At 54.9% G+C, this 23889-nt stretch overlaps 1 pseudogene; it reads left to right on the top strand.

Annotated features, from left to right (window-relative positions):
* Positions 1-6550: 6550 nt before the first annotated feature.
* On the top strand, positions 6551-23616 carry LOC135273143 (putative GTP-binding protein 6; annotated as a pseudogene).
* Positions 23617-23889: the final 273 nt, after the last annotated feature.

Raw genomic sequence — 23889 nt, forward strand, 5'->3', positions numbered from 1 at the left:
GATGTGACGTGGAACCCTGGACATGGGACCTCTCCTCTCTCTTTGTCCTGGTCTGATGTGGACGTGTGGGCACAGGGCCGTGCCTTCCTCCCTCTTATTTCCTGGTGTGACGTGGACCCCCAGATATGGGGCCTGTCCTCCGTCTGTGTCCTGGTGTGATGTGGACCCCTGGTTCCTGTGGAACCAGTGTCCTGGTGTGACATGGACATGGTTCCTGTCCTCCCTCTGTGTCCTTGTGTCACGTCGACCCCTGTACATGGGGCCTGTCATCCCTCTGTGTCATGGTGTGATGTGGACCCCTGGACACGGGGCGTGTCATACTTCTGTGGGCTGCTGTGACGTGGACCCCTGGACAGGGGGCCTGTCCTCCCTCTGTGTCATGGGGTGATGTGGACCCCTTGACATGGGGCCAGTCCACCCTCTATGTCCTGGTGTGACATGGACACCTGGACATGGGGCCTGTCTGGCCTCTGTGTCTTGGTGTGATGTGGACATATGGACATGGGGCCCAGCCTTCCTCCCTCTGTCCTGGTGTGATGTGGATTCCTGGACATGGGTCCTATCCTCCATCTGTGTCCTGGTGTGACGTGAACCCCTGGACACGGGGCCTGTCCTCCCTCTGTGTCCTGGTGTGATGGGAAACCCTGGACACGGGACCTGTCTTCTGACTGTGTCCTGGTGTGATGGGAACCCCTGGACACGGGACCTGTCTTCTGACTGTGTCCTGGTGTGATTTGGACGAGTCACACAGGGCCCAGCCTTCCTGCCTCTATATCCTGGTGTCACGTGCACCCCTGGACATGGGGCCTGTCCTCCCTCTGTGTCCTGGTGTGATGTGGATGTGTGGAAACAGGCCCCAGCCTTCCTCTCTCTATGTCCCAGTGTGACGTGGACCCCTGGACATCGGGCACATCCTCTCTCTGTGTCCTCGTGTGATGTGGATATGTGGACACAGGGCCCTGCCTTCCTCCTTCTATATCCTGGTGTGACGTCGACCCGTTGACATGGGGCCTGTCCTCCCTCCATGTCCTGGTGTGATGTGGACCCCTGGAATTTGCGCGTGTCCTCCCTGTATGTCCTGGTGTGACGTGGACACCTGGACATGAAGCCTGGCCTTCCTCTGTGTCCTGGTGTGATGTGGACCCCTGGACATGGCGCTTTTCCTCCCTCTATGTCCTGTTGTGATGTGGAGCCCTGGACTTGGGGCTTGTCCTGCCCCTGTGTCCTGGTGTGATGTGGACCTATGGACATGCGGCCTGTCCTCCCTCTCTGTCCTGGTGTCACATGGACCCCTGAACACGGGGCCTGTCCTCCCTCTAAGTTCTGGTGTGACGTGGACCCCTGGACATGGGGCCTGTTCTCCCTCTGTGTCCGGGTGTGATGTGGACCCCTGGACACGGGGCCTGTCCTCCCTCTATGTCCTGGTGTGACGTGGACCCATGGACATGGGGCCTGTCCTCCCTCTGAGTCCTGATCTGATGTGGACTTGTGGACACAGGGCCCAGCCATCTTTCCTCTATGGCCTGGTGTGACGGGCAACTCTGGACAAGGGGCCTGTCCTCCCTCTGTGTCCTGGTGTGATGTGGACCCCTGGACACGTGTCCTGTCCTACATATGTGTCCTGTTGTGATCTGGACCCCTTGACACTGGGCCTGTTCTCCCTCTTTGTCCGGGTGTGATGTGTGCCCCTGGACACTGGGCCTGTCCTCCCTCTATGTCGTGGTGTGACGTGGATGCCTGGACATAGGGCCTGTCCTCCCTCTGTGTCCTGGTGTGATGTGGATGTGTGGACAAAGGGCCCAGCCTTCATCCCTCTATGTCATGGTGTGACGAGGACCTCTGGACATGGGGCCTGTCCTCCCTCTGTGTCCTAGTATGATGTGGACATGTGGACACAGGGCCCAGCCTTCCTCCTTCTATGTCCTGTTGTGACCTGGACCCCTCCACATGGGGCCTGTCCTTCTGTGTCCTCGTGTAATGTGGACCCCTGGACATGGGGCCTGTCCTCTCTTTTTATCCTGGTGTGACGTGGACCTCTGGACATGGGGCCTGTCCTCCTCTGTGTCCTGGTGTGATGTGGAACCCTGGACACGGTGCCTGTCCTCCCTCTCTGTCCGGGTGTGACGTGGACCCCTGACCATGGGGCCTGTCCTCCCTCTGTGTCCTGGTCTGATTTGGATGTGTGGACACAGGGCCCCGCCTTCGTCCATCTCTATCCTGATGTGACGTTAACCCCTCGACATGGAGTCTGTCCTCCCCTCTGTGTCATGGTGTGACATGGACTCTTAGACGCGGGGCCTGTCCTCCCTTTGTGTCCTGGTGTGATGTGGCAGTGTTTACACACGACCCAGCCATCCTCCCACTGTTTCCTGGTGTGATGTGGACCCCTGAACATGGGGTCTCTCCTCCCTCTGTGTCCTTTTGTGATGTGGACCATGGACATGGGGCCTGTACTCCCTCTGTATCCTCGTGTGATGTGGACGTGTGGACACAGGGCCCAGCCTTCCTTCCTCTATGTCCTGGTGTGACGTGGCATCCTGGACACCTGGCCTGTCCTCCGTCTGTGTCCTGGTGTGATGTGGAACCCTGGACAGGGGTCCAGTCCTCCCTCTGTGTCCTCATGTGATGTGGACCCCTGGACATCGGCATGTCCTTCCTCTCTGTCCTGGTGCGATGTGGACCTCTGGACATGGGGAGTGTCCTTCCTCTGTCTCCTGATGTAACAATCACCCCTGGACACAGGGCCTGTCCTTGCTCTATATCCTGGTGTGACTTGGATGCCTGCACATGGTTCCTGTCCTCCTCCTGTGTCCTGGTGTGATGTGAACGTGTAGACACAGGGCCCAGCATTCCTCCCTCTATGTCATGGCATGAGAAGGACCTCTGGACATGGGGCCTCTCCTTCCTCTGTGTCCTGATGTGATGTGGACCCCTGAACACGGTACTTGTTCTCCCTCTGTCTTCTGATGTCACGTGGACGCCTGTACAAGGGGCCTTTCGTCTATCTGTGTCCTGGTGTGGTGTGTAACCCTGGACACGGGGCCTGTCCTCCCTCTGTCTCCTGCTGTGATATGGAACCCTGGACACGGGGCCTGTCCTCCCTCTAAGTCCTGATGTGACGTGGACCCCTGGACATGGGGCCTGTCCTCCCTCTGTGTCCTGGTGTGATGTGGACATATGGACACAGTGACCACCCTTCCTCCCTCTCTGTCCTGGTGTGACGTTGACCCCTGGACATGGGGCCTGTAGTCTCTCTGTGTCCTATTGTGACGTGAACCCCTAGACACGGGGCCTGTCCTCCCTCTGTGTCCTGGTGTGATGTGGACCCCTGGACACAGGGCGTTTTCTCCCCCTGTGTCCTGGTATAATGGGAACCCCTGGACACGGGGCCTGTCTTCTGACTGTGTCCTGGTATGATGTGGACGAATGGACACAGGACCCAGCCTTCCTCCCTCTATGTCCTGGTGTGATGAGGACACCTGGACATGGGTCCTATCCTCCCTATTTGTCCTGGTGTGATGTGGACCCCTGGACACACAGCCTGTATCCCTCTATGTCCTGGTGTCATGTGGACTCCTAGATACGGGGCCTGTCCTCCCTCTGTGTCCTGGTGTGATGTGGACCCCTGGACACGGTGCCTGTCCTTCCTCCGTGTCTTCGTGTGACATGGACACCAGGAACCAGGGCCTGTCTTCTCGCTGTGTCCTGGTGTGATGTGGACGTGTGGACACAATGCCCAGCCTTCGTCGCTCTATGTCCTCTTGTGATGTGGACCGTTGGACACGGGGCCTGTCCTCCCTCTGTGTCCTGGTGTGATGTGGACATATGGACACAGGGCCCAGCTTTCTTCCCTCTATGTCCTGGTGTGACTTGGAACCCTGGACACGGGGCCTGTCCTCTGTCTTTGTCCTCATGTGCTGTGAACCTGTGGTCATGGCACCCAGCCCCTCCTCCTCCTCTGTGTCCTTTGCCGCCGCGTGTGGGCCGGACAGTGGGCAGGGACCTCCAGCCGGCTGAGGGATGTCTCGTCCATGCCTTGGAGCTGCCTCTCTTGTGTGAGCCGAGGGCTTTGAAAGGTGCTTGAGTTAAGTGGGCTGGGTGTGGGGCCCTGGAAATGCTCGGACTTCCCTGTTGACAGTGCCCTTGTGTGCTGCAAGGTGCGTTTGCCAACCCCTCCCGATGCCCGGTACGGAAGCTCTTGGTCGGAGCGCTACCTGTGATGCAAAGACCTCTTCTCCACTGGAACAGTCCATCACCACGTGATTGGGTTTCAAATACTGAGGACGGGGAGCACCCCCTCCAATGGCAAGGAGGGACACCAGGTGGAGATACATGTTTATTTTATTTATTTATTTATTTATTTTGATATGGAGTCTTGCTCTGTCGCCCAGGCTGGAGGGGAGTGGTGTGATCACGACTCACTGCAAACTTTGCCTCCCAAGCTCAAGAGATTCTCCTGCCTCAGGTTCCCAAGTATCTGGGATCACAACACCCGCCACCACTCCTAAGTTTTTGTATTTTTAGTAGAGATGGGGTTTCACTATGTTGGCCAGGCTGGTCTCAAACTCCTGACCTCATGTGATCTGCCTGCCTCAGCCTCCCAAAGTGCTGGGATTACAGGTGTCAGCTACTGTGCCCGGCCTGAGCTGGCTTCTTTTAAACCATCACCAATTCCATTCCCCCTCTCCTTCCTTAGAAGCAAAAAGGATACGGACTGGTGTCTCCGAAGGTGGGTCTTACCCCTTTACTAGAGAAAAGAGACAACTTTGAGAGGCCGAGGCAGGCGGATTCCTTGAAATCAGGAGTTCAAGAGCAGTATGGCGAACAAGGTAAAACCTTGTCTCTACTAAAAATGTACAAAATGTAGGCCAGGGTTGGTGACTGGTGCCTGTAATCCCAGCTACTCAGGAGGCTGAGGCAGGAGAATTGCTTCAACTCAGGAGGCAGAGGCTGCAGTGAGGTGAGATCGTGCCACTGCACTCCAGCATGGGTGACAGAGAGACTCCGTCTCAAAAATAAATAAATGAAGCTGGGCATGGTGCCTCACGCCTGTAATGCCAGCACTTTGGGATCACAAGGTCAGGGGTTCAAGACCAGCCTGACCAACATGGTGAAACCACGTCCCTACTAAAAACATAAAAAATCAGCTGAGTGTGTTGGCGGGTGCCTGTAATCCCAGCTACTCGGGAGGCTGTGGCAGGAGAATCGCTTGAGCCCAGGAGGCGGAGGTTGCAGTGAGCCGAGGTGATGGCACTGCACTCCAGCCTGGGTGACAGAGTGAGACTCTGTCTCAACATAAATAACTAAATAGGACAGGCACAGTGGCTCAGTCCTGTAATCCCAGCACTTTGGGAGGGCAAAGTAGGCAAATCACTTTAGATCACGGGTTCAAGACCAGCCTAGCCAACAGGGTGAAACTCCATCTGTACCAGATACATAAAAAATTAGCCAGGCATGGTGGCAGGCGCCTGTAATCTCAGCTGCTGGGGAGGCTGAGGCAGGACGATCACTTGAACCGAGGAGGCAGAGGTTGCACTGAGCCGAGATGGTGCCACTGCACTCCAGCCTGGGAGACACAGCAAAACTCCATCTCAAAAACTAACTAACTAAAATAAAATAAAGCACTGAGCTGGAGTTAGGAAGTCAGGGATGAAGGGCAGAGTCAGGGATGAGGGCTCCTCACCGAGGTCCCAGCTGCACTTGTCCACCTGCTAGTCATTTATGCTCCAAATCCCCATGCTCAAAATCGTAACACAGGCCTTCTAATACCAAAATCACCTCTGATCAGACACACGGCAGGAAACTCACTTGGCTTTGTATGGCATTCTCAAAACACATGCATGTGAGGAGACACCACTATTCAGCATTAAAAATAGATGACCATTTTCCACCGATCAAGTAAGCAGAGATTGAAATACTAGGACTACGGGAGGCCTAGGCAGGCAGATCGCTTCAGCCCTGGAGTTCCAGACCAGCCTGGGCAGTGTACCCAGCCCCTGTCTCTACAGAAAAGATAGAAATTAGCTGGGCATAATGGCGTGCACCTGTAGTACCAGCTACAGCGATGTCACACCTCCTCCTGTACTCCCAGCTACTTGGGAGGCTGAGCGGGGAGGATCACTTGAGCCTGGGAGGTCAAGGCTACGTTGAGTTATGATCACACAACTGCACTCCAGCCTGGGTGACACAGTGACATCTTGTCTGTTAAAAAAAAAGGAAAATCAAAACTACATTGAGATACCATCTCACGCCAGTTAGAATGGCAATCATTAAAAAATCTGGAGACAACAGATGCTGGAGAGGGTGTGGAGAAATAGGAACAGTTTTACACCGTTGGTGGGAATGTAAATTAGTTCAACCATTGTGGAAGACAGTGTGGCGATTCCTCAAGGATCTAGAAATAGAAATTCCATTTGACCCAGCAATCCCATTACTGGGTATGTATTCAAAGGATTATAAATCGTTCTACTATAAGGACACATGCAAACGAATGTTCATTGCAGCACAGTTTACAATAGCAAAGACCTGGAACCAACCCAAATGCCCATCGATGATAGACCGGACAGGAAAAATGTGGCACATATACACCATGCAATATTATGCAGCCATCAAAAACGGTGAGTTCGCATCCTGTGTAGGGACATGGATGAACCTGGAAACCATCATTCTCAGCAAACTGACACAAGAGCACAAAATCAAACATCACATGTTCTCACTCATAGACGGGTGTTGAACAAAGGGAACACGTGGACACAGAGAGGGGAGCACTATACACTGGGGTTTGTTGGAGGGGATTGGGGGGACAGCGGGGGGTGGGGAGTTGGAGAGAGAGAGGATGGGGAGAAGTGCCACATATAGGTGAAGGGGAGGAAGGCAGCAAATCACACTGCCACGTATGCACCTATGCAACAATTTTGCATGTTTTTCACATGTACCCGAAAACCTAAAATGCAATTAAAAAAAAAGAAAAAAGGCCAGGCATGGTGGCTCACACCTGTAATTCCAGCACTTTGGGAGGCCGAGGTAGGCAGATGACATGAGGTCAGGAGTTCGAAACCAGCCTGACCAACATGGTGAAACCCTATCTCTACTGAAAACACAAAAATTATCTGGGTGTGGTGGCGGGCGCCTGTAATCCCTGCTTCTCGGGAGGCTGAGGCAGGAGAGTCGCTTGAACCCGGGAGGCCGAGGCTGCAGTGAGGTGAGATCGCACCACTGCACTCCAGCCTGGGCGACGGAGCAAGATCACATCTCAAAAAGAAAAAAACAAGAAACATTTACGGTTCTTGAAATTGCCTCCTGACATATTTTCAGTTTGGCCTAAAGGTTTCTCTGTACACAGTGAACTGTGAGGTAACAGAAAGTGTAAACAGACCAGAACCTACTCTTCTGCCGACCGCTGAGTTTCAGCCAAAGGCTGCCAAATGTTGAAACCAGGTTCAAATAAGGTAAACGCCAAGCTGCCACCAATGCCGCTGCTTCTGTGCCTGGCTTCTGCGTCCCTTCCCTCCCTCCCTTTTTTCCTTTCTCCCTTCTTCCTTCTTCTTTTTTCCTTTCACTTCCCTTCCCCTCTTCCCTTCCCTCCCCTCCCATCCCCTCCCTTTCCCTCTCCTCCGTCCCTTCCCGGCTTCTCTTCCCTCCCGTCCCCTCCCATTCCCCCTTCCCTTCCCCCTTCCCTCCCCTCCCCTTTCTTCCCCTTCCCCTTTCCCTCCCCTTCTCCTTCCCTTCCCTCCTCTTCTCCCCTTCCCTCCTCTCCCCTTCCCTCCTCTTCCCCTGTTCCCTCCTGTCCTCTTTCCTCCCCTTCCCTCACCTCCCCTCCCTTCCCTCCTTCCCCCTTCCCCTCCCATTCCCTTCCCCCTCCCTTCCGTCCCCTCCCCCCTTCCCTTCCCTCCCCTCTACTCACCTTTCCTTCCACCCTTCCTTCCCTGTTCTCTTTTTTCCTTCCCTGCTTCCCTCCGCTCCCCTCCCCCTTCCCTCCCCTCCCCTCTGCTCCCCTTTCTTTCCCCCTTCCCCATTCCCTTCTTTCCTTTGCTTTTCCTTCGCTTCTTCCCCTCCCTTCCCTTCCCCCTTCCATTTCTCCCTTCCCCCCTTCCCTCCCCCCTTACCTTCCCTTCTCCCCCCAACTTGATTTGCCTTCCTGAGATGGAGATTCTCTCTTGTCACCCAGGCTGGAGTGCAGTGGCACAATGTCAGCTCACGGCAGCCTCCACCTCCCAGGTTCAAGGAATTCTCCTGCCTCAGCCTACCGAGTAGCTGGAATCACAGGCACATGCCACCGCACCCAGCTAATTTTTGTATTTTTAGTAGAGACAGGGTTTCATGATATTGGTCAGTCTGGTCTTGCAGTCCTGACCTCAGGTGATCCGCCTACCGTGGCCTCCCAAAGTGCTGGGTTGACAGGCATGGGCCACCATGCCTGGCCAAGAACAGATTTTAATCAGCAAGAGGGATGAGGATCTAGTGTGCCCTGACCTCACCCTGGATTCTTGCATGGCTGAGTGGGAATTTCGAAGAAGGACGCTTGGCACACTTGGCAAAGAAGGAGTTAAGAGGCAGGCATCTGGGAGACCAAGACATCAAAGCATGCTGTGCTCCCAGGAGGCCCATCTCAGAGGAGAGGCTTTCAGACATGCCTCAGCTGAAAAACGTCTCAAAGGGTTGGAGGGAGAACTTGACTTTAGCACCTTTCTGTAAACGTTCTGGGAGAGGGTGGTGGGGTAGGTGGTGTCTTGGCCTTGGCTGGCACAAACAGTAAATTATTTTGGAATCTCTCTGTCAAGAACTTCCACGGGGCCTGGGGCCACCCCAGCAGTAAGGCCTGACCTGAAGCTGTTCATGTTGCTTCACGTCCTTTTTTGTTTTTGAGATGGAGTGTCTCTCTTGTTGCCCAGGCGGGAGTGCAGTGATGTGATCTCGGCTCACTGTCACCTCCACTTCCCAGGTTCAAGCGATTCCCCTGCCTCAGCTGGGATGACAGGCACCTGACACCATGCACGGGCAATGTCTGTATTTTTATTCGAGATGGGGTTTCACCATGCTGGCCAGGCTGGTCTGGAACTCCTGACCTCATGATCTGCCTGCTTCAGCCTCCCAAACTGCTGGGATGACAGGTGTGAGCCACTGCACCTGGTGGTTTACGTCTTTTACTGGGGCGCAGGGAGGTGGAGATGAAATGTTCTGTGCTGGTGGAGGCTGAGGTCTGCTCTCAAAGGGACTCGAGGGCACCTGGTGGACATTTAGAGGAGGGCAGACTGTCACAGGGACAGCAGAGGGCTCACCACGGATTCCATGAATTCAAGTCTGCCGAGACCAGGAGTGCATGCAGTGGCTTCTGGGTGTGTTTGAAGAATCCACCCAGCCGGGCACGGTGGCCCGCACCTGTAATCCCAGCACCTTGGGAGGCCGAGAAGGCCGGATCACCTGAGGTCAGGAGTTCGAGACCAGCCTGGCCAACATAGTGAAACCCCGTCTCTACTAAAAATACAAAAATTAGCCAAGAGGTTGCAGTGAGCCGAGATCTTGTCACTGCACTCCAGCCTGGTCAACAGCACAAGACTCTGTCTGAAAAAAAAAAAATTAAGAATTCACCCTACGGACATCGTCCTCAGACCCAGAAACCCCCGCCGTGACCCCTGTGAGCCCCGAGAATATGAGACAGGTCTCAGTTAATCTAGAAAGTTTTATTTCACTGAGTCAGGACACACACCCGTGACCCAGCCTCAGAAGGTCCTGACCACAGGTGCCCAGGGTGGTCGTGGCCCATCTCAGTTTTATATGTTCTAGGGAGACAGGAGATATGAATATGCAAGGTGAACATGATTCGGTCAGGAAAAGCAGGACAGCTGGAACAACAGAAGGAAGACTGGAAGCCGGAGGGAGAAACTTTTGAGTTTCTGATGAGCCTTTCCAAAGGAGGCAATCAAATATGCATCTATCTCAGTGAGCAGAGGGTGACTGTGAACAGAACAAGAGGCAGGTTGGCCCTAATCAATTGCCAGCTTGAATTTTATTTCTAGCTTCATGATTTGGGGATTTGGAAACTTCTTTTTCTTTCATGCTTCCAAAATCTACAGAGCCAGACTTGGTCTCAAAAAATAAAAAACTATTTTCCCAACCTGTGACTGCCGTAAATACCACTGCAGTGCACACTTTGAAAAGGCAAGCTGACGTTATATAATTTCACGTTTAATGATTAAAAACAAAAACGCTGCTGGGCGCGGTGGCTCACGCCTGTAATCCCAGCACTTTGAGTGGCTGAGGTGGGTGGATCACCTGAAGTCAGGAGTTCAAGACCAGCCTGGCCATCATGGTGAAACCCCATCTTTAAAAAAATAAATGCAAGTTGAATGCAAAATTCAGTAATTAAATTGCAAATGAATGCTTAGAAATAAGTATTGAGTATGAACACGTTACCTTTTCTGGAGAATAGGTGAGGTAACAAAATAATTATTTTTCCTTTTTTACTTTAGCAATCACCATTGTTTTAAAATCTTTTTAAAAGTGAAACATTTTCAACATGCAGAAAGTACAAAATATAAATAGGCACATAGAAAAACACTATCCCAACACACAGGTGTTAGCAGTTAGCCATATTCCTTTGAATTTTTCTTAAAGTGACAAAAGAAAGACTGCCTTACTGATACAGGTGGGGCCTCCTTCCTACCTCTGCCCCCGTCTGTCCTCACAGGCCACGGCTGCCTTGGAGTCAGCGTTTCTCATGAGAAAGGGACATGCAGGGATTGGTGGCAGTGTCCTGGCCAGTGAGGTGTTGTGGCCAGATGCTCTGTGCCTGCTTCCCTGGGGAGCTAGGCCAAGCAGGGGCAGGCCGAAGGTTCCTGTGCACTGCCCCTCTCATACAGCTAACACCGAGCTGCCTGGCAGACCATGGCTGGCACATGCAGGGCCTGCTCTTTAGGGGGTGGGCTCATCTCTGGGCCTGCCTTACACGAGCTAGTAGACATCTTGTGGTGCAATACTCCTGGGCCCAAGGGTGCTGGCGGGGAGTGAGGGAGGGAGGCAGAATAAAGCTCCTCGGATCGTCCCTGCCTGTGTGTTTTTTGTGGACCTGCATTAAACTGCATTAAACTGGACATGAGTTCATACTGCGGTCTCCTCCAGGCCTCTCGTCTCTCAGGTGTGACCTGTGGGTGAGATTGCTGGGCCATGGGAAGGTGTGTGAGTCACTTTAGTCCTACCTGCTTGCTGCTCCTGGAATTTCCCTGGGGGTGGTGGGGAGCTGGGTCATTACCAACTGAGGGAAATGCCAGCCTGGTACAGAGCGCAACTCTGTCTATGTCTTGGGGTGGTATGTATACACGTGTGTGTGTGTGCGCGCACACACGCACTAAACCTTCATGCTTAGAATACCATCAGACATGCAGAGAAGCTGGTAGAAGGTTGCTGAGTTCCCACACACCCTACACTAGGCTATCCTATTACCTACATCTGCCATTAGCATTGAGTATCTGTCGCAGTTAGTGGACTGATACGGATACCCTCGTATGAACTGAAGTCTCTGCTTTATTAACATTTCCCTTGTTTTTGCCCTAATGTCCTTTTGTGTTCCAGAATCCCACCTGGATGCCACATAACATTCAGCTGCCATGTGTTTCCAGGCCCCCATGGCTCTGGCAGTTTCTCAGACTTTCCTCGGTTTTGAGAACCTTGACAGTTTGAGGGGTACTGATCGGGTATTTTGTAGAGTCTCCCCGGATTGGAACGTGTTTGGGGTTGTGGGTTTGGGGAGGAGATCACAGAGGCAAATGCCCTCCGCTCACATCATACCACAGGCAAGCAAGTCTTACCTCGGGCTGCTGGGACAAAATACCACAGACTGGGAGGCTCATAAACCAGTTATTCCTCAGAGTTTTGGAGGCTGGAAGGTCAAGACCGAGGACACGCTGTCTCAGCTGGTGCCGTCCAGCTGTGTCCTCACAGGGTGGAGGGGTGAGGGGCCTGCTGGGGTCTCCTTTACAAGGCCACTCATCCTCATACCACTAAGAAGAGCTACACCCTCATGACTGAATCACCTTCCAGCCTTCCAAAGTCCTCACCTCCTAAATCAGCACCATGGGGGTTAGGGCTGCATATGTGAATTGGGGGGGGCCACGAACACTGGGACAGTGGCAAGGGCGAGCTATCCACATGATTGATGGCTGACGTTGGATTTGGTCCTCAGGATGAGGTTGCGTTTGCGTCTTGTTTCTGCCTATAAGCTGCCCCACCCCGTTCCCATGTTATATTCCTTGGAAGGAAATCACATGTGCAGCCAGCACTTGAGGGGTGGGGGGTTATGCTCCATTTCCTTGAGGTAGCATATCTATGTAAATTATTTAGAATTTAGGGACATGGGAGCCTTGCCTATTGTTCTTCATTTATTCAACAGTTTATTTACATCGGTGTGGACTCATGCATATTTATTTTATACTTTGGGTTATAATCCACTACTACATTATTTATTACAGTTTGCTGAAATGGTTCCACTCTGGCCACAGGGAGCTTTCAGTTGGCTTCTGTGCCCCTGGGACACAGCCTGTCATCGGGATTTGTGGGGCACGTCCTTACTTTCCAGCACAAGGAGATGCTCCAGCCTCATCTAGCCTATTTCCTGCCCCAGCCCAAGGTGCAGCCATTTCTCCCAGGAGCTCTGGCTCCTTTAGAGTTGAAGAATGGCAGAAACCAAGATCAGGGTGCTAGGTGTGCTCACGGCTACTGGGGTGTCATTGCTTCTAGGCCCTCTCAGCCGACAGAGCAAGGAAATGGCTGTGCATCAAAGAAGTCGCGTATGGATACATGTAAACATCTCTATGTGTATCCATGTACATTTGCATTAAACTAGACCTGAGTTCCTACCAATGTCTCCTCCACTAACCCATGCCCACATGGATCCTTCCAGCCTCCTCCTCTTGCTTATCTGTGAACTTCCTCTCTAGCACTGAGAAAAAGGCTCCCACCATCAGCGTCCACTCACTTAACTGTGCGATTCCAGAATATACAAATAGGGGCTTCCTATTTGTTAAGCCACACTCCTGCCGGAAGCAACTCTTCTCCAGTTTCTTTTGAGGGACTTCTTTCACTTAGTGCTATGCATGTAGGATGTATCCATGTCTTTGTGCAGCTTGATAACTATTCTGTTTATTGCTGAATCATATTCCATCACATGAAGTGTTCGTTTCTTTAGCCACTCACCTACTAAAGGGCATCTTCGTCGCTTCCAGTTTTGGGTGAGTGTAAATAAAGCTGCTCACAACATCTGCATGCAGTTTTTTTGTATGGACATATATTTTCACATCAGTTGGGTAAATAGCCATGGCATGATTGCTGGATACTAGGTGAGACCGTGCCTAGCTTTGTAAGAAGTCTCTACACTGTTCACTGTGGCTGCAGGAACAACCTCCTCTTCCCTCACTTGGTCACATGCACGAACAGGAGAAAGGGTTGTTCTGTGCAGTCACGACAAATTGTGTCTCTGAAGGGGAGGGAATCAGGTCTCAGGCCCTTGTCAGAGAAGTTTATGGCCACAGCACTAATGCTGCTGGTGGGGATTTGGTTGTAGAAGATGGTTGGAGCGATTGCATGACCTTTGGTTGAGATCTTCATTTACAATTACAGAAACCACCCCTACCTCCCGCATTTAAAGGATGCTAGCCAATGGCTGTCACATGATCCAGGGCTGGCCATGTGTAGCGTGTGTCCTAGGGGAAGGAGGGCGACTTGGGTCCCTCACCCTCTGCAGGAAGGAGGGTGGCCTGGGTCCTTTACCTTCTGCGGGAAGGAGGGCAGCCTGGTTCCTTACCCTCTGTGGGAAGGAGGGCAGCCTGGGTCCCTCACCCTCTGTGGGAAGGAGGGTGGCCTGGGTCCCTCACACTCTGTGGGAAGGAGTGCGGCCTGGGTCTACCCTCTGTAGGCCAGCTGTACCTGGCCCTCCATGGTGAGGATTCTCAGGGTGCAAACAGCAGAGCAAACAGTGCAAGACCAGCCTCCAAGCCAGGTCACTCTGGAGGTCCTGGTAGTGCAGAAGAGAAGTGTGGTTGGCAGAGTTTCAGGGTGGCCTCCAAGTTCCCCTCCTAACTCTGCGGTATAATCCTTTCCCTCGAGTGTGGATGAGGGATAGGTTCTGTTCTGTGGCAAATGGTGTGGGAGTCACTCCCATGACTATAAAATGTTACTTAAGATTCCTCCGTGGTGCAAAGAGGGAGCCTTCCCAGCCGGCATGGAGGGAAGGAGGGACCCTGGTTGCTAATTGTCTTTGGAGGTGTCCTGGGGGACCTCAGTCCTACAACCTCAGTAACTGACTTCCACAAACACTCTCGAGTGAGCCTGAAAGCAGACCTGGAGTACAGATGAGAGGACAGCCTGACAGCAGGATGCAGCCTGTGAGACCCGGGCAGGGCACCCACCTCCCCTCTGCATAGAGCTCTGATCCATGGTCTCGCTGCTTTCGGCCGTGGGGTCCCCGGGAATCTGGAGGGGCCATGGGGCCGAGGGTGCGGCCTGTGGGCGGACGGAGGCCGAAGCTGCCCGGGAGAGGACGAGGAGGAGCCGGAAGAAGCGGATGAGGACGCAGAGGAGGATCTGCTGCAGAGGGAGCCTCTGCTGCCGGCGGGGACCCAGCGCGTGTGTCTGGTCCACCCCGATGTCAAGTGGGGCCCTGGGAAGCTGCACATGAAGTGAGGTGTACACAGCGGGGGGTTGCAGGGGAGAAACAGGAGCTGGCACTCTGCGGGAGGGCCCCTGCAGGGAGGGTCTCATTGGTGGAGACTCAGGGGCTGGGCGCTGAGGGGACAATCTCATAGGTGGAGATTCAGGGGCGGGGCTCTGATGGAAGACACTCAGGTGGAGACACAGGGGCGGGGGCTCTGAGGGGAAGATCACAAGTGTTGTAGTGGGCGAGGCTTCAAGGGGCGATGCTCTGAGGAGAGGATCTGATGGGTGGAGATGCAAGAGCATGGCTCTGAAGGGGCGGGGCTCTGAGGGGAGGATTTCGTAGGTGGAGGTGCATGGGCAGGGCTTTGGGGAGAGGAGCCTATGGGGTGAAAAGGGCTGGGGCGGAGCTTATGGGGAGAAGCCCCTGGGGTTAGGTGGGGTGGGGTGGGGTGGGCCAGGCCAGGCCGGGCCGTGTCTTGGCGATGAGACCCCGTTTTTCTTGCCCTGGGTTCAAGGTAGGCACAGTGTTTTTGGGGTCAGGGAAGGGAGGGTGTCTAGCAGACCATCTGTGTCCAGTCCCCTGCCCCACTCTCCAGGAGGAAATCCAAATCCCTAAGTCACTGCAGGTGCCAGAATCTCAAGATTGTTGACATCTCCCTTGGAAGGCCCTGTAGCCGAAGAGCGGTTCTCCTTCAAGGGTGTTTTCCAAAATGGGCAACTCTTGGGACAGTGGAAGCCCCAAACTGCTCAGAACGGCACCCAGACCTCCTGCATTTCCTCCCCCTAACCCTGCCTGTGGTTCCTGAGTTATCCCTGAGCACCCCTAGCTCCCTAGTTCCCTGCTGTGTCCACCTGGACCCCAAATCCTATATAAGGCAGGTTGGGGAGTCCTCATGTCCCACGGTGGCTCCAGCATCCTTCCCTGGCCAGATTCCTACTTAGAGGCCCTACGGTCAAGGCCAGGAGAAGGACACGCCGGGCAGGTGTGGTTGGGGCCCTGGATCTACCCCAAAAGGAAGCGTCCCTCAAGGTGGCCCTTGTGTCCCCAGAGCTGAGTGACAGGTAGCAAAGGCCACAGTACTGGTGCACATTCTGGACGGCTGGTCCATGGTGCAGACGATGGTCGTGTCCACCAGAACGCCAGAGAAGAAGCTTGTCTTTGGCAGAGGGAACTTTGAGCACCTGACAGGTGAGTCCGTCCACACCTGCTCCCTCCCCAAACCTCCTTTCCCATCTGTTGCTCCCGAGAACATTCAACCCAGACGCGTGGAAGGACAGGGGTCTCGCTGGGCCAGAGGGGAAGTGGGCCCATGAGTGGGTGGTCCAGGTGAGCCGGGAGCCCACATAAATAGGAGCTGGAGGGATGGGAGGCTGGACCTGTGTCCCTCCTCCATGCACTCTCTTAGCGTGGGGTCCTGTGTGGGGGCCCTTGTGCTTCCAAGTTTTTGACCATCCGGCTTACAGTGCAGAGTGGGTAAGACCCTACTAACTGCTACTACTACTGCTAACTAACTTACTAACTAGCCGAGGTGGGAGTCTGCTTCCGTGCCTGACTCAGAGGCATCTCATCGGGGCTGGGATGTGTTCACCATGTTTCTGTGTGTGTCTGGCCCACCATGTGTTCACCGTGTATGTGTGTCCCCACTGGGATGTGTCCACCGGGACTCTGTGTCTGTCCCTGTCACGATGTTTTCACTCTGTGTGTGTGTGTGTGCGCGTGCGTGTGTATACATGTGTCTGTCCCTGTCGGGATGTGTTCACCGTGTGTGTGTGTGTGTCCCCACAGGGAGGTGTTCACCATGTGTGTGTGTCCTCACTGCAATGTGTCCTCCGTGTGTGTGTGTCTCCCCACAGGGATGTGTTCACCGTGTGTGTGTGTCTGTCTCCCCACAGGGAGGTGTTCACCATGTGTGTGTGCCCCCACTGCAATGTGTCCTCCGTGTGTGTGTCTCCCCACAGGGATGTGTTCACCCTGTGTGTGTGTGCGCGTCCCCACTGCAATGTGTCCACAGTGTGTATGTGTGGGGTGTCTCCCCCACGGGGATGTGTTCACTGTGTGAGTGTGTGTGTCCCAACTGGGATGTGTTCACCTTGTGTGTGTGTCCCCACTGGGATGTGTTCACCATGTGTCTCTGTCCATGTCACAATGTGTTCACTGTGTGAGGGGTGTGTGGGTGTCCCCACTGGGATATGTTCCCCATGTATGTGTGTGTGTCCCAACTGGAATGTGTTCCCCGTGTGTGTGTGTGTCTCCACACTGGGATGTGTTCACCATGTGTTTGTGTCTGTCCATGTCACGATGTGTTCACTGTGTGTGTGTGTCCCAACTGCGATGTGTTCCCCATGTGTGTGTATGTGTGTGTCTCCACTGGGATGCATTTACCATGCGTGCGTGTGTGTGAGATGTGTGTGTCCTTGTTGGGATGTGTTTACCTTGTGTGTGTGTCTCCGCCAGGATGTGTTCACCGTGTACACGTCTGTGTACATGGAACACACACCCCTAGAGACATCCCTCCAATGCTGATTTCCTGGATCCTGGGTCTGGTGCTCAGGTCAGGGATGTCTGTGAACCGTGCCCTCCACGGCGCACCCCACAAAGGGCCTCGTGGCTCATCCCGCAGTCCACAGGTCTGGACGGATGGCCACTGATGAGACCCCCTTTCCTTTAGAGAGGATCTGAGAATCTCCGGACATCACATGCATCTTCTTGAATGTGGAGAGGATGGCTGCCCCAACCAAGATATCCCAGAATGTGGCTTTGCTTTGTTTGCTCCCACGCTCCACGCGGTGAACGAGTGGATGCTAGCGCGTCCCACCAGGCAGGGGCCAGATGGGGTGATAGTGGCTTTAAGGCGTGATGGAATGTCCTCCTCCCTGTGAGGCTGGCCACTAGGGCCTGGCCTTCCCCTCTGGCTTCTCATTTGCCCTCTCCTTTTCTTTTCTTTTCTTTTTTTTTTTGACAGAATCTGACTCTGTCACTCAAGCTGGAGGGCAGTGTCACCATGATCTCGGCCCACTGCAACCTCTACCTCCCAGGTTCAAGCAATTCAGCTGCCTCAGCCTCCTGAGTAGTTGGGATGACAGGTGCCCACCAACACACCCAGCTAATTTTTGTATTTTTAGTAGAGACAGGTTTTCAGTATTTTGGCCAGGCTGGTCTCGAAGTCCTGACCTCAGGTGATCCACCTGCCTTGGCCTCCCAAAGTGCTGGGGTTGCAGGTGTGAGTCGCCAGGCCCAGCTCACTCTCTCCTTCTCTAGAAAGAACTGGAAGCCGCCTCGGGCGTGGAGGTGTTTGACTGCTTTACCATCATCCTGCACATTTTCCGCTGCAACGCCTGCATGGAGGAGGCCTGGCTGCAGATGGCCCTGGCAGAGATCCCACTCCTCAGGTACCTCGGGACGCCCAGGCCAACCATCACGCCCACCCCGCAGCCCCTCCATTCTGTACTCACGTGTTTGGTGGTTCTGGGGGTATATGAGAGTAAGAAAAGCACTGTGGGAGCACTCTCTCCCCACCCCACCCCACTCCCCACTAGGTAGGTCCCCTCGGCCTGGGATACTCCTCACTCACAATGCATGAGCTACACACCCAGTGGGACCCCAACACCAGCTCCTCCCTTCTGCCCAGAGGCCCCACTAATTCACAGGTTCTGGGCTTTAGGATGTGGACCGATCTTTCTGGGGGCTACTGTTGACAATCCACTACAGTTGTATCCACTTCTCTCTGGAGGCTCCTTCCTGCCTCTCCCAGCTCCTGGGGGCGCCAGGTGTCCCTGGCTTGCGGCCGCATCACTCCAGTGTCCGCCTCCAAATCCACGTAGGCTCCTCCTCTTTGTCTGAGTCTCCCCTTCTGTCTCCTAGAAGGACATTTGTCATTGGATTTAAGACTTTCCCTAATCCAGCGTGACCTCATCTCAAGATCCTTAACTAATTTCATTTGCAGAGACCTTATTTCTAAATAACGTCCCATTCACGGGTCCTGGGGAACAAGACATAAACATCTATTTGGGGCATCACTATTTAACCCAGTAAAATGGAATCATCCAGTTACCTCCAGAAGCTCTCGGGGAGGATCCTTCCTGCCTCTCCCAGCTCCTGGGGGTGCCAGGTGTCCCTGGCTTGTGGCCACATCACGCCAGTCTCTGCCTCCGTCTCCACGTGGACTTCTCCTCTGTGTCTGTCTACAATTTTTTTTTTTTTTTGAGACAGAGTCTTGCCCAGTCACCCAGGCTGCAGTGCAGTGGCTGGATCTGAGCTCAGCACAACCTCCACCTCCCAGATTCAAGCGATTCTCCTGCCTCAGCCTCCCAGGTAGCTGGAACTACAGGTGCCCACAACCAAGCCCAGCTAGTTTTTTTATATTTTAGTAGAGACGAGGTTTCACCATGTTGGCCAGGATATTTTGATCTCCTTGGCCAGGATGGTTTGATCTCCTGACCTCATGATCCACCTGCCTTGGCCTCCCAAGGTGCTGGGATTACAGGTGCGTGCCACTGCGCCCGGCCCTCCCCTTCTGTCTCCTAGAAGGACACCTGTCATTGGATTTAAGACTTACCCTAATCCAGGGTGACCTCATCTCAAGATCCTTAACTAATTACATTTGCAGACACCTTATTTCTAAATAACGTCCCATTCACAGGTCGTGCGAAACAAGACATAAACCTCTATTTTGGGCATCACTATTTAACCCATTAAAATGGAATCATCCAGTTCCCTCCAGAAGCTCTCGGGGAGGACCCTTCCTGCTTCTCCCAGCTTCTGGGGTCTCCGGGTGTCCTGGGCTTGTGGCCTCCTTCACCTTCACCTTGACCTCTGCTGGGAGGGAGAGAGCTTCCCTGCAGAGTGAACCCCTCCTGTTCCCATGCCAGGTCGAACCTGAAAAGGAACATTGACCCCCTTCACTGAGGAGGATCCAGCTCCCGCTACATCATGGGGTCAGGTAACTCTGGCTGGGTGCAGCACCCCAGGACATCCTGAGAACGTGGTTGTCAGCAGCTGCCCTGAAGGATTCCGACAGGGTGGGGGCCGGCTGGGGGCTCCGTCTCCTTGTTACGTCTGTGGAGACAGGAGATGGTGCTGGTTCTGTGAGGTATTGCTGACATAAGTAGCCACAAAGTATGGATTGAAACAGCAGGAATCTGTGCACACCCATCCTGGAGACCAAAAGCCTCCAGAGGCTCCTTCTGCCTCTCCCACCTCCTGGGGGCACCAGGTATCCCTGGCTTGTGACCACATCACTCCAGCCTCTACCTTTTAAGAAGGACATGGATCTTTGCATTCAGGCCCAACCCTAACCTAGGATGATGTCTTGAGTTCGTACAAAGAGGGTATTTACAAATCAGGTCCCATTCCCAGGTTCTGGGACTTAGGATGCCAAAGGAGCCCCATTGAGCCCCCTCACGATGACATCCCGGCTGTGCCCCACTTAGAAGCCTCCGTAGTGCTCAAGACTTTTTCTTTTTGAGATGCAGTCTGGCTCTGGCCCAGGCTGGAGTGCAGTGGCACGATCTCAGCTCACTGAAACCTCCACCTCTCGGGTTCAAGCGATTCTCCCGCCTCAGCCTCCCGCATAGCGGGGATTACAGGCGCCCACCACCACACCCGGCTAATTTTTGTATTTTTAGTAAAGATGGGGTTTCACCATATTGGCCAGGCTGCTCTCGAACTCCTGTCCTCATGATCCGCCCACCTCGGCCTCCCAAAGTGCCAGATGACAGGTGTGAGCCACCGCGCCCGGCTGAGCGCAGCCCTTTCTCAGGGAAAGGGAGTGTTGGGGCCACTGCCGGGAACGCGGCAGGGCCCCTAAATGCTGCAGCAGGAGGAGCAGCCCCTGTAGACCCTCAGTGGCACCTCCTGCTCCCACGCCTTTCCCGGCCTGGCTCACCACCCTGTCTGGTGTGTTTTTAGGAGAATCGTTCATGCAGGTGCATCAGCGTCTCCTGAAACAGAAGGAGGCCAAGATGAGGAAGGCCCTGGACGGGCTTCAGAAGAAGAGGCACCTGCTGCGGCGGCAGCGTGCAAGACGTGAGTTCCCCATGGTCTCCGTGGTGGGGTACACCAACTGCAGTGAGCATGCACCCAGGGGAGGGGGTCCCATGGTCTCTTGGTGGGGTACACCAGCTGAAGTGACCATGTGCCCAGGGAAGGGGTTCCATGGTCTCTGTGTGGGGTACACCAGCTGTGGTGAGGACTTGCACGGGGAGGGCCTCCCCGTGGTGCATACACCAGCTGTGGTGAGGACTCACCCAGGGAAAGGGGGTCCCGTGGTCTGCATGGTGGGTACAGCAGCTGTGGTGACAATGCCATGTACCCCATCCTCCCATCCACAGCACCACCACCCCATCCACACACCCACGCTTCTACACCACCACCTCCCTCCATCTACACCATCTTCCCATCCACACCATCTCATGTTCACCTGTCTACACCACCAGCTCCCCTGTGTCTACACAGTGGCCCTGCTGCATCCGGCCTGAGAGAAGCCGCAGTGGCTTAGTCCTGCATGTCGTGTGTGGCCCAGGGGTGCCTGGGGAGCTCAGGGACCTGGCACCCGGGGTGCCGCTGCCCAAGAGGGTGCTGTGGTCTCCACTCTCAGGACCCAGGTGTGGCTCCGCCTGAGCCCCTGATCTCCATGCCCTCCGAGGGAAGACCATGCTGATGAAGGCACTGACGGGAGACACTGACTTGCAGCCGCGGGACCAGCTGTTTGCCACGCTAGACGTTACAGCCCACGTGGGGACGCTGCCCTCACGCCTGACCATCCTATACGTGGATGCCGTCGGGTTCTTGTCCCAGCTGCCACATGGCCTCATCGAGTCCTTCTCTGCCACCCTGGAAGATGTGACCCACTCGGTGAGTCAGGGCTGCGGGTGGCTGTGGACACCCACTGAGACAGAGGCTGAGGTCTCAGACACCCACTCGGACCACGGGTCGGGGTCTTGGACACCCACTGAGACGGGCTGGGGTCTCAGACACCCACTCAGACCAGGGGCCAGGGTCTCAGACCTCACTCGGACCAGGGGCTGGGGTCTCGCACACCCACTCAGACCAGGGGCCGGGGTCTTGGACACCCACTGAAGAGGCCAGGGTCTCAGACCCCACTTGGACCAAGGACCAGCCCTCAGACACCCACTCAGCCCACTGGCCAGGTTCTCAGACACCCACTGAGACCAGGGACCATCTCTGAGACACCCCATCAGCCAAGGGGCCAAGCCCTCGGACGCCCACTCAGACCAGGGGCCAGGCTCTGGGACACCCACACCACTCGGGGCAGAATAACAACTGAATCCTCGGCCTCAGACTTAGTGTCCCACAAGCATCCCTTGACCCTGGGGCCGAGGCTGAGCAGTGGCCCCAGTGTCACCCACACTCAGCCACCGTGATGAGCCCATATACACAGGGCCAGGAGCAGCAGCTCACGCCTGTCATCCCAGCACTTTGGGAGGCCGAGGCGGGTGGATCATTTGAGGTCAGGGGTTCGAGACCAGCCTGGCCAACATGGTGAAACCTTGTCTCTGCTAAAAATACAAAAATTGGCCGGGCATGGTGGCAGGTGCCTGTAATACCACCTACTGGGGAGGCTGAGGCAGGAGAATCACTTGAACCCAGGAAGCGGAGGTTGCAGTGAGCTGAGATCGTGCCGTCACACTCCAGCCTGGGGGACAAGAGCGAAACTCTGTCTCAAGAAAAAAGTAAAACGATTTCACAGTGGGATGAAGCCACCCAAAGCATTGAATGAGGAAGCAGTGGCTGGCAGGTGGCGGTTGAGTGGTCATTTGTGGCACCACCTTGTTTGTGGGTCTGGGGGTGCAGACTTGTCACCTGTGCTGCGGGAGGCGAGGTATGTGGAGTTGGGTGGGGCTCCATCCAGTGTAAACCCAGCACCCCCATCCTGGGGTGTCCGAGGGCCTGTACATGGGGGTAGCTCCCACACCCACGCTGGCCTTGGGAACTCGTGGGAACCCCTCTCCCGGGCCTGCCTGCAAGCTTGGTGGGGTTAGGGCTCTGACTGCATGCCCGGCACTTGTAGGATCTGATCCTGCACATGAGGGACGTCAGCCACCCCAAGGCGGAGCTCCAGAAAGCCAGCGTCGTGTCCATGCTGCACAGGCTGCGGCTGCCCACCCCCCTCCTGGACTCCATGCTGCAGGTTCACAACAAGGTGGACCCGGTGCCCGGGTGAGTCCGGCCCTGGCACCCACACTCGTCTCACGCCTTCCCCTGCAGACGCTGGAGACCCTGCCCTCGTGTGAACTGCTGACCGCTGGCACACAGGCTGACGCAGGGAGAATGGTTGAACCCAGGAGGCAGAGGTTGCTGCCCCAGCCCGTGTCTCGTGGGCAGCTCACTCCTGGTGACCCTGCTTTCCACAAACATCTCCTTTCCCTGCATGTGCTCAAGCCACATGGGGAGATACCCTCTCTCCTCATCTGAACCTCAGCAGTGACACTCAGGACACCAGGAGCTTCCCCAGGCTGTGCCCCACGGGTGGCTGACTCTGGGACCCCTGCTTTCTGCCGGCCTGTGGCCCTGAGGCTGAGCGGACTCTGTGGCCTCCTCACCCTTGCAGCTACCACCCCACGGAACCGAACGTCGTGCCCATGTCTGCCCCGCTGGGGCACGGACTCCAGGAGCTGAAGGCTGAGCTCGATGCAGCAGTGTTGAAGGCCACGGGGAGACAGGTCCTCCCCCTCCGTGTCCGGCTGGCCGGGGGCCCAGCTCAGGTGAGCGGCAGCCTCCTGGCGTGGGAGAGGGGATGGTGTTCTGGTGGCCTGTCTCTGGCTCAGAAAGGGCTCCTTTAGGGTGCAGAAGGACCTGTGGAGTCCCCAAAAGCTTTACGATGCAGAGACAAGGTGAGAAATTTCTGAATGAGTTCGCAGCAAATGTGTACTGTGGAGTCAGTATGCATACAACAGGCGCCTAATCTGTACTCACCGACGCTCAAACGCTATAGGACTCCCTACCAATAAGAAGGCAGGCTCCAGCTGGATACGGTGGCTTACGCCTGTCATCCCAAGACTTTGGAACCCCGACGTGGGCAGAAAACCTGAGGTTAGGAGTTTGAGACCAGCCTGGCCAACACAGTGAAACCCCATCTCTACTAACAATATAAAAATTTGCCAGGCGTGGTGGTGCATGCGTGTAATCCCAGCTACTCTGGAGGCTGAGGCAGGAGAGTCACTTGAACCTGGGAGGCGGAGGTTGTAATGAGCTGAGGTCACAGAACTGCACTCCAGCCTGAA

Source organism: Aotus nancymaae, unplaced genomic scaffold (genome assembly GCF_030222135.1).
Source record: "Aotus nancymaae isolate 86718 unplaced genomic scaffold, 86718_ANA_hifiasm-v0.15.2.pri h1tg000286l, whole genome shotgun sequence".
NCBI lineage: Eukaryota > Metazoa > Chordata > Mammalia > Primates > Aotidae > Aotus > Aotus nancymaae.